The 17,644-nt window shown below is 41.6% G+C and overlaps 1 long non-coding RNA gene across 1 annotated transcript in view; it reads right to left on the bottom strand.

Moving 5' to 3' along the window:
• Positions 1 to 324: 324 nt before the first annotated feature.
• Positions 325 to 17,644, bottom strand: part of LOC141493626 (uncharacterized) — a 46,580-nt gene continuing 29,260 nt past the window's right edge. The window contains exons 2-3 of the long non-coding RNA XR_012470262.1: positions 5,734 to 5,791; positions 325 to 648 (exon numbers count right to left, since the gene is read on the bottom strand). This is a non-coding gene — a long non-coding RNA (uncharacterized LOC141493626). The remainder of the gene's footprint in view (positions 649 to 5,733; positions 5,792 to 17,644) is intronic.

The raw sequence follows: 17,644 nt of genomic DNA, 5'->3' as shown, positions 1-17,644 counted from the left end.
TCCTTTTCTTTTCTACTCATTCTCTTCTCCCCTTTTTTAACACAGCTCCTATCTGGTAATGAATTCTGGTTTGTTTGAAATGCTAATAAAAAGACCCCACAACTTTGTGGTACTTCCACTGTGAGTACAGAACATAGCCAATGTTGAAAATGAAGTTATTTTATGCATTAATATTTCAACACACTTGTTTACACATGTCGTCCATTCTTCCTTTATGGACCCAATCCAAGCTCCCTTCTCCGCTTTGGAGAGTTGCCTTGAATAAATCACTCCTCAGCAGTCCCCCGCCTCCCATCATCCACAGGAGCCTTTCCACTGAGCCAGGATATGAGGCTGGGTGTAGGTTTGGCTGTGGAGCCAGAAGTGGGCTGGGACTGGTGTCCCAAGAGGGTGCCCATCTGGGAGAGAAGAGCCCCAGGAACAGTGATGGAGATGGGACTCTTCTTTCTTACTCCGAGGTCTTGAAAACTTGCTATGGGAGAAGTTTGTCCTGTTAGTGTAATAGGAAATAAAAGTCTCTTAGACCCGGCACAGGCGACAGAGTTCATTAATGACGATTTTGAGAATCAGTCCTAAAGGCTGGGAGAGCTTTCTGGGATCACGACTGCAGGGTGATGTCAGGACTTTAATGTTCGCCAAAAAAATCATCTGAACACAACAAAGAAGTAAAACAATTCAGTTTGTCTTTTCTATTTTTGAAAAAACAAATTGCCACATCACTCCTCTTAAGAGAACAGCTAAGCTGGGATTTCTCTGGTATTTGGAATCATGAGCAGGTTCCCCCCCCCACCTCCCACCCCACCTCGTGAAAGTGAATCACCATTTGCTCTGCAGCTTAGGCTGTTTGAGAGTGGCCTGGGACTCAAGTGACTTGTCCAGGGTCCCACAACCAGTGATTTGAGAGACATATTCTTATCTGAGGCCAGCTCTTGATCCATTATACCACACATTTTCCCCCACTCATTTTTGAGGGACAGGAAATACCAATGAATCAATCCACCCCAAAGCAAAAAGTCCCAATAATTACATACATGTCGATTCCATATTATGTTAATTTGGATAAGAGAAAGAGAAAGAAGACATGGGAACATAATGGTCAGAGCTGTAGTCAGAAAAGAGAGAGGGGGGAGAGAGACAGAGAGACAGAGAGAGAGACAGAGAGAGACAGAGAGAGACAGAGAGAGACAGAGAGAGAGCCAGAGAGAGCCAGAGAGAGCCAGAGACAGAGGAGCCAGAGAGAGAGAGAGAGAGAGAGAGAGAGAGAGACAGAGAGAGAGAGAGACAGAGAGACAGAGAGACAGAGAGACAGAGAGACAGAGAGACAGAGACAGAGAGAGACAGTGAGAGATAGACAGAGACAAAGAGAGAGACACAGAGAGACAGAGAGAGAAAGACATAGACAGAGAGACAGGACAGAGACAAAGACAGAGACAGAAAGAGAGACACAGAAAAACAGAGAGAAGGAGAAAAAGAGGAAAGGAGAGAGAGAGGAAGAGAAGGAAAATAAGGAGGAGGAGGAGAAAGAAGAGAAAAGGAGGGGGAAAAGAAGGGGAAGAGGAGGAGGAAGAGGGATAGAGAACAGGAGGGCTCACTGGAGGGTGAAAGAAAAGGGAGACAGGAGACAACTATTTCCTGTTATCTCTCACCCTAACTTTCTAGTTTTCTCATTCCCTCTTATCTGCTGCTTGATAAAAATCTTCCTTTGATTAGTAACGGGGATCTGAGGCCCAGGAATACCAGTCACTGGGCTCTGCTGCTTCTCCTCTGCTCCCCCAGGGACTGGCACAAGAGAATCTGGCACCCAGCTGGTTGACAGCTCTGAGGAAGGACCTCCGTCTTCTTTGACAGACCTGCACAACTGTATTTGTTATCAGGGCCCTCATGGCCCTTATGGCCAGGGACCACAAAGGACCCCTCAGTCTTAGAACATTTGTCACTGTCAAGACTTATTGGAGAGGATGCTTCAACATGTGCCATGATTTGAATCCAGGTTTCCTCATTTACTGTCCATGAAACTATGGCCATGTCAGTCTGCAAACAAAGGGGTTGATAATGCCTGAAATTCTTTCCTCTTCTAACTCTATGACATTCATGCCTTCTTTGTTCCCCACTATTGCTCTGGGGACCAAGATTTTTTGTTGAATTTTTCTTTGCCAGTGAGGTCAGTGATGAAAGAAACTTTATGGGTTATCTAATACAGCACCTTCATTTTTGAAATTTAGTTTTATTTCCAATTAATAAGCATTTTTCTCTCTCCTTTCCATTTCCCCCATATTCATCGGGGACAAAAAGAAAATATTTGTAACAAATACTCACAGTGAAACAAAACAAATTCCTACATTGGATGAAACCCTCTAATTTCATGGATAAATGAATGAAAAATCATTTAATAATCATAACTAGTATTTCTATGAGGTAACTTGGGGTCTATGCAGTGGATAGAGAGTTGGAGCTGAAATCAGAAGACCTGAGTTCAAATTTGATCTCAGATACTTAGAGCTGTGTGGTCTTGGGCAAGTCACATAATGTCTGTTTGATTTAATTCACTGGAGAAGAAAATGGCAAACTACTCCAATATCTTTGCTGAGAAAATCTGTTAGGCAGTATTGGTATGCCATGGTCTGTGGGATCCTGAACCATTGAACATGATATGATCACAACAAAGCATTTACATATCACTTTAAGGTTTGCAAAACTTTGCTTCTCTTCTTTTATCTGATCTACAACCCTATGAGGCAGGTATTGTTATTATTCCTACTTTACTCATCAGGAAACTGAGGCAAATATTAGCCAAGGTCACACAGCTAGTATGTGTGAATTCATATCGTCCTGTCTAAATATCCAGTGATTTCTATCTTACCCCCTAACTGATTAGCTAATAAGGTGCCTATCATGGATTAGGCACCAAGAATATACATCATTTCCTTTAAGGAGTTTGTATTCTAAAGGTGAAGGCAAGGTTCATATGGTGATCTGGAAAGTGAATTTGTCCTTTCCTGAAACCAGCGTTATAATGCTTTCATTTTGATATTTATTTCTAGGATAATCTATGGAACTCTTAAAGGGCAAGGAACTTGTTTAAGATCACCCCAATTGGTCAGGAGTCCCTGAGTTCAAATCTGGCCTCAGACACTTAATAATTACCTAGCGGTGTGGCCTTGGGTAAGCCATTTAACCCCATTGCCTTGGGAAAAAAGGTCACCCCAATTACTACCTGAGATGTGTTTCAGAGAAGGGGTTGGCTTTGGAAATTGGAAGGGACTACTTCTCTCCAGAGAAATGGTTTCTATTTTTCTCTCCAAAAGGTCATAGAATCTTGGGATTTTAGATTTGGATGGAGTCTTGGAGGAGTTTCCATCTTCTTTAAGTGATGCAGTGAATAGAATTATGGTCCTGGAGTCAGGAGAATCTCAGTTCAAAATCCTCCCACTTTTGAGACATTTATGAGCTGTGTGACCTTGGGCAAGTCACTTAACCTTAGAATGTTTGCTGCAAAAGTCCCCCAGGATGAACACTACAACTCTCCTCCCCCAAAGCTTGGAATTATTTTCCAATTTGAAGCAAATTTTAATAAAACTCCATCATACAGAGAGGTAATACACTTTGACCAATAATGAAGCTAGCCTGTTAGGGTTTGACCCATAAATCCCTCATATGTCATAATCCAGGCCATCTCTTGGGCTCCCAGAGATTCCTAGACATGAGTGACATTCAGTCACTGGTCAGAATTAAACAAGAAGACAAATAGTTGCTAAATTAGTTATGGACATAAAGAGAAACCCATTTATTTCAGACTCCATTTGCTAGGTTTCTCTCCTGCCACCCAGGAAAAGTGGAAAGTCGGATAGGATGCATTTTCCGGTAAAGGCAAGGTCACTCCAATACTTCCTAACTATACCTGAACTCTCCTGCCTTGGGAATGAGGTCGTCATGGCGACAAGCTCTGTGATGGATGGGGTGGGTGGCTTGATAAATAGTGAAAATAGAGGATCCTTTAGTAAGGGGCTTATAATGAGGAGATGAAGAAGAAGCTGCTGGGGAATCCCTCCCCTCATGTTCCTGGGAGTCCAGGATGCAGAGAGCCTGCTGCCCTGTTCCCTTGCTAGCTGCCTCAGTTAAATGAGTTGCAAAATCAGATTGCAGCCACTGCAAACTCCATTTAGGTTTCAATCTTGACCAAAAGCCCCTTCTCCTTTCCAGCAGTGACAAATTTGATCAGATGAATGGCCAATGATATTACCTTTTTCTTCTCAGCACTGCCAAGTCTAGAAATGGTTTGTGACAGAAAGCCTTTTTATAGCCTACCTTTCAAAATGCATTTACCTTTTAACGATACCTCCTCTGCTAGTAAAAATGCAATTGTGGTTCACAGAAAATCAACATGTTTTAGGTTTTCTGAGTGTATTTAAACTGTCAACAGTGGGCAGTCATCTGAGAGCTGGGATCTATCTAGAGTGACCGGGCTGAGTTCTAGCGTTGGTCCAATGACACAGGACTATTAAGGCAGAACTTTGGAGCATGTGAACTGCAGATGACCTGGGTGGGCAGGGAATCTCTGCCTGCCTGGCAGGCTGTCATGGATGCTCGTATTGATCTGGTGATGATTGCTAAGGGCAATGTGTACTGATGGGATGGCCAGCTGCAGGGCTCCATGATAACCATCACTAAGACCTGGACCATGTCCTGAGTTTGTCCTGTCTTTCCTAGCTACGGAGGAAACCCTTGGGCAGTAGGCAACCTGGTCTTCAAAGCACACTTCTGGGTCAAAAGGCTATGCTGCTCCCTAGTCATTGTTCTCTGTTCTCTAAGGGTTATCCTTTAGCACCAAAGTTAGTTTGTTGTTTTTTCTGAACATTTGAAAATCATGGCAATTAATCTTTTAGGGGAATTATTCATTATCCTTTGAAAGATTTTCAGATGCAAATATTTTTACTAGAGAAGAAATGGTTACTTGTTTTCAAGTCTTCTGAACTTCAGAGTTTTATTTATATTTGAAAGTTTTTTATGGATACCTTTTGTGTTCAGTTTTGAATATCTCTTTCCCTTCCCTATCAGAGAGCCATCTCCTGTAAGCAAAAATTAAAAAGGAATAGGGAGAGCAAAATAAACCAATAAATTAGCCACATTGGATGGTATAAATTCATACTCCTCCAACTCGGAAATGAAGGGGGGGCTGCATTTTTTTCGACTGTTATTCATTATAGTTTGGTCAGTTTCACTTTTTTCCCATTTACAAATTTTAGACTTTATATATGTTGTTTTTTTCTGCCCGTTTCACTTTGCATCAATTCAAATATGGCTTCCTATGTTTCTCTGAGTGCTTTATATCATAATTTCTTTCAACACTGTGATATTCTATTTTTCTTCACATAACATACGTTTTTTAGCCATCCCTCAACTGGTGATCATATAACTTGTTCCTAGATCTTTTCTTCTATAAAAATATTGTTATGAAGGTCTTTATGTATATGGGTTCTTTCTGTTTTTTGCCTCCTTGGGAGGTATTGGCATGTTATCACTGTTCTGAAAGCAAAATTCCAAATTGCTTTACAGAATAATTGAATCAATGCACAGGTCCTCCAATAATGTATGGGCCTCTCTGCTTTCCCACATCCTTTGCAAAATGATTATTCTATGACTTTTAAAAATATTGTTTTTTTTGAATCAGCAAGATAGCATGTTGAACTTGTTATCTGGAAGATAGTGTTAAAATTGTGCCTCAAACATTATTACCTGTGTGAGATCCTGGGGAAGTCATTCATTTAACCTCTCTCAGTGTCTGTTTCCTCATCTGTAAAACAGGGATAAGGAAAACATTTTTCTCACACAATTGTTAAGATCAAATGAGGAAGTGTGTATAAAGTATCTTGCAAAAATCATTCTATAGCATCAAAAACTGTGGAAATATTAGTTATTATGTTATAGAGTCACTTCCTAATACATGCTCAGCATCATTTATACTGCTCTCCTTAGAGTAGAAATGTCTTTTCAAGAAAAGAAAAAAAATAAGAAAAGTCAAGTAAAGAGTGCTAGGAGTTTGATAATGCATCCAACCTTCTGTACCTCTAGGTTGCTCCCATCATATGATGGAGAGGGGGAGAAATAGGGGTTTTTTGCCCTTTTTATCCAGGTTAGTGTAAATTGCAGTTGAGAACACTGAGGTATTGTGGCTTATTGGATAATGGTGCTGAATATGGAATTAGGAAGACTAGGATTCTAATCTCACCATATATATTTACTAATTGTTTGGAGCTCGATATCATAGACCTAGGGTTTAAAGGGACCCTAGAGACCCCTGATTTTATGAATATGGAAGCTGAGAGGCAAGGAGTTTAAATAACTTGCCACAGATCACACAGATAGTAAGCATTGGTAAAATGGGGATGATAAATAATATTTATGAAGAGCTGGACAAACCTTAAAATATATGCATTAGTATTATTAATAATTCATTTAATAATTGTTCATTATTATTCACAATAATTCATGTTCAAAATAAACCTAAATAGAAATTCTGACACAAGGACTCTGTGATTGTCCAGTGAGAGATGGAACGGTTTTTCTTTTTAAAATCTGTCTTCTCTTTGTGCTTGTGCACACCTTAGAGGAAGGAGGGTGACAGATCATTAACTGGAACTTCCATACTACTTGATAGCTGGGGCCACCTTGAATGGTCATGCGGGGGCAATGCCTGTATTATGAATATGATGAAGAGGACCAGCTGCGCTAACTAATGGGCTCTGAGGCAGCATCCCTGACTCTGAATCAGCCCTTTGAGCTCCCTTCTGGTTTTGCCTGGTGCCTTGCATGGCAGACTTTGAGTGGAACTGGGCCCTTTTGGATGAGTGGCAGGGAACAAGAGGCCAGGAGGGTGATAGACTTGGAACATATGGCAAGAAGCAGGGGTATGATAAAATGTATTTGCTAGATGCAGGAATGACCTTCATGATACACCTTCTCCACCTGGTCCCATCAAGCAGCCTCCCAATGGATAACTCTCCACATTATCTACATCTATAAAGAGAGTCCAACATGGTACCTTAAATTACTCAGTGGGCATCCCATGAATGTTAATTGGTGTTGGCGTACTTGTAATTACTAGCTTAGCAATAACCTCCCTTCACCCTTTCCATAAGAGGATCCCAAAGGAAGCTCAGACATTTTGAAAATACCAGGAGAAAAGGAAAGGAAGGCATAGTTTTCTAATGCCATCCCAGGTCAATCTTTGGACTGAAAATCCTAGACAGGGTTGGGAGGGACCTTAGAAGCTACTCAGCTGCTTGTCTAATGCTTGGCAAGAGATGCTTACCCGCTGAATATGTTTTCTCCTTGGATCTCAACCTACCAGCTCCAACCCCCTGCTGCCCCAGTAGAAGCTCCTTGAGGGCCAGGATTGCTCCAGTTTTGTCTTTAGGTCCCCAGGGCATGGTGTCTATAGTTGACTTTTCATAATGTTAGTAAGATTGAGATCACTGGAGGAGTTATTCTATCTTTTTTTTTTTGCAAGGCAATGGGGTTAAGTGGCTTGCCCAAGGCCACACAGCTAGGTCATTAGTAAGTGTCCGAGGTCACATTTGAACTCAGGTTCTCCTGATCTAGGGCTGGTGCTCTATCCACTGCACCACCTAGCCTGGGTCTTCAGGGACCTTAAGGTCCATGAATAGCTTTCAGGATATGAGTGAACTTGGATGGAGGAAAGGAAGACAAAGGAAAGTAATCACTGTGCTAAGATTCTTACAACTATTATGTCACTTGATTTTCATGACAACCTTGAGAGGTGGGTGCTATTGTAATCCTCTTTTTACATATGAAAAAACTGAGGCAAACAGAGGTTAAGTGAATTGCTCAGGTGTCACACAACTAAGAATTATCTAAGGCTGAACTTGAATAGACCTAGGACTCTATCCACTGTACCACCTTGCCTGGTAAGAGTACCATTTATTTTTGTTATTAGTGTTATTTTAATGAATTTAGATCCTTTTAATAGATTTGGGAAACTGGAACTGTGCTTATTGTAGATTCTTCAAAGCCTCTGGTCCCTCATCTTTGCTCAAAAAGTATTTATTAATGATGAGAGTTAGTTGGAGCAGAAGTTGGATGGGCTCTGTTCTCATCAACGATCAGTAGGCCATACGGTGGCTCTAAACCATTTTGAAATGTATTTGTTTTAAGAATCAGAGAGGAGGCTGCTAGGTGGCATAGTGGATAAAGCACCAGCCTTGGAGTCAGGAGTACCTGGGTTCAAATCTGGTCTCAGACACTTAATAATTACCTAGCTGTGTGGCCTTGGGCAAGCCACTTAACTCCATTGCCTTGCAAAAACCTAAAAAAAACCCCAAAAAACAAAAAAAAAGAATCAGAGAGCAAATGTTAGGTATAAATGGAATAAACTCTCAGAACATTCCTTGAAACCATAAGTGATGATGATATTTGTCCTACAGTCTCTAAGAAAATCATAACATGGGGGAGGTGATACTATGACAAGAACATGAGTTGAATTTGAATGAGGGGAGCTGTGCTAAGTCACCAACCTCACTTTCTCCTCCAGAGCCATTTGGGTCCAGCGACCAGATATGAATCAGGATGACTGGAGATGGCCCCAGAGGTGAGGCAATCAGGGTTAAGTGAATTGCCCAAGGTCACCCAACTAGTAAGTGGCAAGTGTCTGAAACCGGATTTGAATTCTCATCCTCCTGAGTCCAAGGTCACTGCTCCACCTAGCTGCCCTTTGAAACCACAAGTAAGGTCAATTGGAATGGGAGTCCCTTAGAATGTGATCCTCAGGAAACATTTTAAAATAATAATGTTGGAAACTTCCTTTATGCTATGACCTGCCTGGGAACCCCCAGGACCCTGACTTAAGGTGATTTGATCTATTGAAAGATGTGGAAAGAGTGGAAAGAGAAGCAGAGGAAGGAGAGTGGAGAGGCAAGGTGTGGGCTTAAAAGGATGGGTAGAAGTCTGATAGCCTGGAGGGAAAATGGCACATTCCAATATCTGCAATGTCAACAGCCCAAGAAGCTGTTAAGATTGAAGTCCCTGGGGCAAATCTTTCCCTAGCAGAGCTAAAATTCCATCAAGTTTCTAAGTCATAAAGGACCCTAACTTTTTAGGTGTATTGTCTCCCCTAAATTAATGACTGATTTCCTATATGAACATTTAACCTGCTATCTTTGCTAAATGTCTGTGGTGTCTTGGGTGTCATAAGCCTATAGTGGGCGGGTGGCCCTACTTCCTCTGCCTTCCTATAAATTCTCTTGTATAAACAGGCACAAGAGAAAGTCATCTAGAAATATGAGACAAAGAAGCTATTCTCCTTTACCCCAAAGGTCATAGCCACAGGCCTCAAATAGCTGGTGTAGCATAGTTATGCCTCCTGCCCAACATCCCTTTTGAAGCTAGGAGAGCAAGGGAGTGAGCGCCCAGACGCAGACAACCTCCCACTGCAGAAGCCACAAAGGTGAAATTAGTTTCCCTGAAGACCCAGGATGGAGCATTTTCATATCAATTGTGTTATAGATGGGTTGCCCAAACAGTTAAAACATGAAGCAATAATTTAACCACAATCCATCCCATATATCTTCCCAGGAGGCAAAGACACTTTGGTAGGAGCTGCTGAACAGTGTTCTCTTTTGTCTTTAACTTGTATTATGAGCCTAATTCCCAAGCCTGGTTTTCCTGGCCAGCCAAGGCGTTGCATGGAGGCTGTTGTTGGCTGGAGGACCCTCCTGGCTGGATTTCCTCGTGCTTCTGCTTCTTTGAAAAATGATGTCATTTCAGGAAGCTTCTCTCATTGAGCAGTTAGCACTTCTTGAACTCCCAAGGTAGCTGCCAAGGCTGGGAATGCCCATTTCTCAGAATTGCTGATTGATGACCCGGGCTCAGAGAAGGACCCACAAAACAAAAGAGGCAGCCAGGGACTGTATATGTGTTTATACACATACACATACACGCATAAATACATAGATTTTTTGTTTATAGACCTTTATCATTATTCCCTGACATGTATTCTTGGATCTCATCACACCAGCCTCTTGGGTATTCCATGAATAAGACAATTCATTTCTTGACTCTGGGAGTTTTCTCTGGCTGTCCCCCCATTGCTGGAATACTCTCCCTCTTCTGCTCCAACTACTGATCCACCTGGTTTCCTTTAAGACCCAAATAACTTTGTGCCTTCTAGAAGACTTTGTCTTTTAATTCCAAAGCCTTTCCTCTGTTAATTATTTCCCATTTATCCTATCTATAGCGTGGTTGTTATTTCTTTTTTCACCTGTCATCTCCCCCTAGGTTATAAGCTCCTTAAGGACAGGGACTGTCCTTTGCCTCTTTTTGATTCCCAGATCTTACAGCAGTGACTAGTGCTTAATGTTTATTGACTGATTGATTGTCCTTCATTCTGGAAGAGGTACATGACATCAGTGAGGTGATGCCATGCCTGGCAAGTGAATTGGATTTAAGTGAGTGAGGAGGGGTTGTGCTAGGTCCCCAACCTCACCCACTCCTCTGGAGTCATCTGGGTCCAGTGGCCAGAGAGGAATTAGGATGATTGGAGATGACCCTGGATGATGGTTGGAAGGCACTTTATAGCTGAAGCAACCATCAGCTTTGTCATCCAAAACCCAAAATCTTTAATGCTGAAACCATCCTCAGGGCCCCAGTGAGCCCATGCCTGGATACAGGGCAGTCTTGTCCTTCTTCAGCAGATCAAAGGATGCCTCTAATCACCCCCTTTACACCTGGAATGCAATTCCTTTTCGCCTCTAACTTTTAGGATTCTTCCTGTGGGAAGTCTTTCCAGACAATTCACCAGGATTCTTTTCATTTTCAAATTATGATGAATGAACTTTCTTGTTTCCACTGTGAATCTCTTTCTTCCCCCCCTCCCCCCATGCCACATAAGCTCCTTGAGGGTAGAGATTCCTTGGCACAGTGTCTTGTATTTAATTGGCAGTTAATACATTCTTGTTGGATTGGATGGAGATAGAATGCTTTGAATGGAGAGTGGGACTAAGGCAAGAGTTTTTAGGGATAAAAATGATCAGGAAGATGGCAGCAAGAGGGAGACAATGCATGTTACTTCTCAAATATATCCCTGAAATTTCTGAGTCCTGAGTTTGTCCCAAGTTATGAGACTATCACACCTTTACATTGAATTGATTGACAAGCTCTGAATTGCTCCAAGGAGACATCAGCAAAACTGTGAATTGGCCCAGCTGTTCTGGAAAACAATATGGAATTGAATAAACTGTTCATACCCTTTAACCCGGCAGACTGGCTACTGAGCATAGGCTCCAAGGTCAAAGACAAGAAATAATGGCCCCATTTATCAGAATATTCATAGCAACACTTTTTGTGTGTGCTAAAAAAAAGAAAAGAAAATTGGTGTCCATTATTTATGGAATGACTGAATAACTTCTGGCCTATGGGTACAATGGAATATTAGTGAGCCTTTAAATGATGACGTAAGGAGTTCAGAAACCCAGGGGAAGACGTGTAAAAGCTGGTCCAGAGTTAATAATAATAATAATAATGATAATAATAATAACGATTCAGCATTTTATGACTTACAAAGAATTTTACACATATTATTTCACTGGACCCTGGATCAACTTTGCTTGAAAATGTGTATGAGGGCAATCTTTGGATTCCCTCCTCCTTTGGACAGCTCTAACTGCTAAGATGTTCCACTGAAGTCTAAATTTGCCTATGTACAATTGGATCTGACCCTCCAAGGATCAATTCTAATTCTTCAGTGAGAAAAATCTTAAAATACTTGAAGGCATAGATCAAAGACCCCATGGACTTCTGGAAAGCAATTTCTCTAGGGAAAGCACCTCTACTTCCTTCAAATATACCTCCAAAGCATAGTTCAATAGAGCTATGATAGTTTTATTATTTTTATTTATTATTTTTATTATTTTTTTGGCAAGGCAACGGGGCTAAATGATTTGCCCAAGGTCACACAATTACGTAATTATTAAGTGTCTGAGGCCAAATTTGAACTTAGGACTTCCTGACTCCATGGCCAGTGCACCATGTAGCTGTCCCTATGATAGTCTTAATTAAAGAAATAAAAGTATGAGAGAGAAAGCATTTTAAGTTGGTAGAATCAGGGAAGAGCTTTGTCCTGAAAGAAATGCAGTATTTTGCTAAGGAGAGATGAGAAGGCCTGTAGGGCTGCAGGGCTGTTTTGTGTGTGTGTGTGTGTGTGTGTGTGTGTGTGTGTGTGTGTGTGTGTGTGTGTGCTCATGTGCGATGGTCACTTGTGTGAATTCAGAGAGGCAGGAGACATTTGGGGAGTAAATAGGAGTGAATCTCCAAGTCACAACAATCCAAAAGGTCCTGGTGCTGACTCTGGGGACACAATCACGAAGAATGAGAATACCCTCCTCTCAAGTAACTTGGGTGCCAGTGGGGGAGACAAAGCCATGTATGTCTATGAAATAAATATAAATATGAAAAAGTCAGAATAGATAATCCCTAGGTTTCCTTCCATCTCTGAATCTTATTGAAGACTCCCCATTCGAGGATTTGTCACCCCAGGAGTAATGGATCCAAGCTCTATTTGGGGTGTTGTTGGTATCTCTGCAATGGATCAGAACTTTCTGGCCCGGGTTGGTCTTCTTTGTGAGGCTTCTCCTAGCCAGATTGAAACACAGCTGCTGCCCAAAGAGCTGACAAAGCATCGATGTTTAGTGTCTCTTAAATCTCAGTTATCCAAATAGATTAGCAGGCTTGCCTTCCTCTTAGCTAACATCTGTCCCCCCACACTTCAGTGGAATTATCAGTGAAAGTATGACAAATAAAATGGGTCATGAACCAAAATTCAATAAAAGCAAAGTTAATTACGTGTTTGTTAGAGAATAAACACACTGTTGGATCAATATGCAAATTCTGACCTTCAATGGTCTTTTCAGATGCTTTTAAGCCTTTAGTCTTGCAAAGATTAACTTACAGCCTTGAACTTCCTTTTGGGAAGTTACCAGAACACATTAGCTGCCATGAATTATGGGTTGTCTAAGTCCCAAGGATAGAGAGTTCTTTTTTGGGGGACTGAGGAGATGGTAAACTAGCAGCAGGAAGAACAAAGGTCTAGTCAGTGGGATGAATGGAATAATTCAATCAGTTAATAAACATTTAAGAGCCTGTTGTGAGTCAGAAGTTGGGGGGGGGTTACAAAACTGGGGGTTACAAAAAGAGGCAAAAGGTTCCTGTCCTCAGGAAGCTCACCGAATAGTAGGGGAGTCAACACATAGATCAATCCATACAGGAGAGATAGGAATTCATTAACAGAGAGAAAGCACCAGAATGAAGAGGGGTTGGGAAAGGCTGCCTATACCATGTGGGATTTTATTTAGGACTTAAAGAAAACCAGGGAAATCAGTAGGCAGAGAGGAGGAGGGAAAGCACCCCAGGTATGGGGACAGTAGAGTAGATCCGTGGAGCTGTGGAGGCCAGTGTCACAGGATCCAAGAGTAGGTGTTGGGCAATATTGTCTCAGCAGGCAGAAAGGTATCAGTGTGAGAGTACGTACTATCTTGTGAAACCCTTTGAGGGCTAACCAGAGGATATCGTATTTGAGCTCAGAGGTCCTGGGGAGCCACTGGAGTTAGTTGATGGAGGGGAAGCAGGGACACCTACACTTTGGGAAAATCAAATTGGGTGGCCAACTAGAGGAAGGATTGGAGTGGGGAGGCAACTGAGGCAAACAGATCCATCTGAAGACATTGGGGGGGTGACAATCAGAGGAGAGAAGGGGCTGTAGGTGAGAGATATTGCAAAGATGAAAATGACAGGTTGGAAAGTGGGGGGAGAGATGGGGATTTCGGGAAAGAGAGTGAGGAGTTGGAACCCTTGAAAGTAACAGGGAAGTTTGGAGGAAGGTAAGGTTTAGGGGGAAAGATAATGGGCTGACTTTTAGACATGTGGAGTTTAAGATGTCTACTGAACATCCAATCTGAGATGACTGCAAGATCTTTGGAAATGGGAGATTGGAGGTCAGCAGTGTGGTTGGGGCAGAATAAAGAGATTTCAAAATCATCAATAAAGAGATGGCAGTTAAATCCATGGGATCTGATGAGAAAATCAAGTAAAGGTCCATCAGCCCAATGGGACATAGATGGTTGGGGATGTGACCTAGGTGGGGATCCAGGAGGATCTCAGGAGACTGAGAAGGATCAGACCGATAAGTAGGAGGAGTACCAGGAGAGAGCAGTGTCCTGAAAGGGGGGTGATAATACTGGAATATTGTTGTGAGGGTCCAATGAGATATTTGTAAATTACTTGGCAGACTATTACTATGGTGATGATGATGATGATCAAAAATGTCCAAGGCTGCAGAGGAGTCGAGAAGAATGAAGCCTGAGAAGATGCCACTAGATTTGGTAACTAAAACATCATTGGTGACTTGGGAGAGTAAAATCCCAGTGGAATGTTGGGGTTGGAGGCTGGATTGTAAGGAGCTAAAGGAAAAAGCAACATCTTGTAAAAAAAAAAAAGGAGAATTGTAAAATACTTATAGGGCCAGTTTTGGGGTCTGAAAGTCCTGGGTTCAGTTTTGCCTCTGGTATCCAAGTTTTGTGACCCTGGATGAGTGATTTCTCCTCTCTGTTCCTAGGCATGCCTTTCTTTTTTAAGTTTTGCAAGGCAATAGGGTTAAGTGGCTTGCCCAAGGCCACACAGCTAGGTCATTATGAAGTGTCTGAGGCCGGATTTGAACTCTGGTCCTTCTGACTCCAGGGCCGGTGCTCTACCCTAAGCATGCCTTTTAAGACTTTAACTTACAAATGAATTGCCAATTTGCATCTATGGAAGGAATTTCAAACACACATAAACACACACACACACACACACACACACACACACATATATTCCTATTCTCTCCCATTCCTAACTTCATGCACTCTCCACCACACCATAATTTCTCCATTCTGCAGGTTTTCTCTGCTTTCTTTGGTGAGGACCTCCCTTAGTTCTCCCCTCCCCACCAGCCTTCTTGATGGTCTTGATCTTCTATCTGGGCGATCACGCGAGGGCTGAAATGAATGAAAGTCAGAATGATACAGTAGGCAGAGAGCTGGCTTTGGAGTCTGAGAGACCTGAATAGACAAAATGACTGTTTATAATTGCCTGGATATACACTGACCCAGAAAAGCCCAAGAACAATGTTTTAAATAGATAAGCTCAAGCCGTGTGGAATGGCAAGTGCTCTCTATATGACGAGACCTAGTAGGACAAATCAAAGCCAGATGGGAATAGGATGAAGCACCTCCCATCCCCATCATTCTGTCTGTTGCTGCTGCTGTTGAAATTTTCTTGAAGATACTTCTAGTGAACTTGGAAAAGCTAAACAGGCACTCTCACACGTCCCACCCGGTCATTTGATTCTTCCCAAGAGTCTGCCAAACATTAAACCTAAAAGAATGATAACAGGAAAGAGAGTTATCCTAAGTTTCTTATTATTGATTATAATATGAGGAGATGAATACTTTTTTGAAGGCTAATATGTTGTGTCCATCTGGATATTTCTTCTTTCTGACCCCTTGATAGAGCTCGGATTTATTCATCTGTGAACATGTTGGATTCTTTAGTAGAAGACCAGAATATAATGCATTTAAAATACTTTGGAAGCTTAAAAGTTATTGTTACTTTGTTCAGTTTTTTTTCCTGACAAAAAGGAGGATTCAAGGTGGGGAGATGATATATTGGGAAATAATTCTGATTTTTTTAAAAAAAGACAAAAAACAAAGGGCAGCTAGGTGGTGCAGTGCATAGAGCACCGGCCCTGGAGTCAGGAGGACCTGAGTTCAAATCCAGCCTCAAACACTTAATAATGACCTAGCTGTGTGGCCTTGGGCGAGCCACTTAACCCCATTGCTTTAAATAAAAAAAGACATAAACATAAGTAAATAATTGCAAAATTACAACTATAACTAGAATAACATCCACGTGATCACTGAGATGAAAGAACTTGTCTAAAAGTCAGCCCGTATCTTTCCCTGTAGCCCTCATCTTCCTCCTGCATGTGGTAACAATTTCTACCAGAGCAACACACCCAAGAAGGAGTCATCCAACACTGACTAGAGGGACCTCTAGGGATGAGGAGCTCATCACCTTCCTTGTCCACTCAGCTCTAATGTTTAGAAAGTTGTTGTCATACCCAAGCGAAATGTGTTTGATTGCAGATTCCACCCTTTTCTGGATAACAAAATGAGCTGAGGGAGCAGTAGGCACAGTGATTGGAGCACTGACCCTGGAGTCAAGAGGACCTGAGTTTGATTAAATCTGGTCTGACATTTGATACTTACTGGTGTGTGACCATGACCTTGGGCAAGTCACTTAACCCCGTTGCCTTAAAACAAAATTAGCTGATTCAAGTTTTGTTGTATGACCATGACAGATAGAACATTTATTAAGCAATTATTGTATACTAGGCATTATGCTAAGCTCTTGGAATATAAATATGAGCAGGCAAGAAGGCCCATACTTTCAAGGAACTTACATTCTAATAGGAGAAGATAATGCATAAAAGGGGAACCTATAGAAATAATTAACACATAATTGATGTACTTCAACATTCTTAGGACTTCATGTATCCAGATTCTTTTGGCAGTCAGTTTTTCAAACCTGACTTGGTGAACGACTTTGGTTATGAGATGATCTCCTCCAGACACATTGTTGCATATACCTTTTGGGGCAGAAATGTTGAAGGACTGCCATTAGTCATGTTCCCAAAGTTTCTTGGACTTCTGACCTTGATTGCCCAGATAGAAGATCAAGACCATGAGGAAGGCTGGTGGGAAGGGGAGAACTAAGGAAGAACCTCACAAAATAAAACAGAGAAAACATGCAGAATCGAGAAATTTGGGAAAGGGAGAACTAAGGGAGGTCCTCACAAAAGAAAGCAGAGAAAACGTGCAGAATTGAGAAATTATGGCATAGTGAAGAGTGCAACAAGTTAGGAATAGGAGAGAGAAGATCCCAGCAGACTGGAGGAGAGGAGAACACAACTGATTACTACCTTCCCCCTTCTGCCTCGCAAGAAACAATTCTGGGAAAGTTCCCAAACTCTTTTACTTCCTATTTTTTCTTTAATAGGAAAGGATGAAGGGAGGGATGAAAAGAAATTGAATTTCAGTGCTTCCATTCAGATCTAATCTGCTATATTTTAATTTAATGTTTTTAAAAAATGCTTTATGCTATTTGAAATTGCTATTACGTTAATGGGCATTCATAACTATTTTAATACAAATCACTAAATGCGTGATTTGAGATTCTGAGAGGAAAACAACCTCAAAAGGAGAGGACATTTTTTCTCCTAATTCAGGACAAGATAAAGGGAGAACTGCTTAAAGAGAGATAATTCCTGTAATTTTAGTAATTTCCTTTTATCCTTACATCAAACTGCTTTTGAACCTGGAGAAATGCTTCATAAGGAGATGAGACAGTAGCAATGAGAAGTAAAACTTTGTATGTTTTTTCTTTTCTTTTTTTCTTTTTTTTTTTTTGCAAGGCAATGGGGTTAAGTGGCTTGCCCAAGGCCACACAGCTAGGTCATTATTAAGTGTCTGAGGCCTGATTTGAACTCAGGCACTCCTGACTCCAGGGCTGGTGCTCTATCCACTCCGACACCTAGCCACCC

This window comes from Macrotis lagotis, chromosome 7 (genome assembly GCF_037893015.1).
Source record: "Macrotis lagotis isolate mMagLag1 chromosome 7, bilby.v1.9.chrom.fasta, whole genome shotgun sequence".
NCBI classification, from domain to species: domain Eukaryota; kingdom Metazoa; phylum Chordata; class Mammalia; order Peramelemorphia; family Peramelidae; genus Macrotis; species Macrotis lagotis.
The sequence above is the reverse complement of the archived record's forward strand: the minus strand, read 5'-3'. Positions and strand labels throughout refer to the sequence as shown.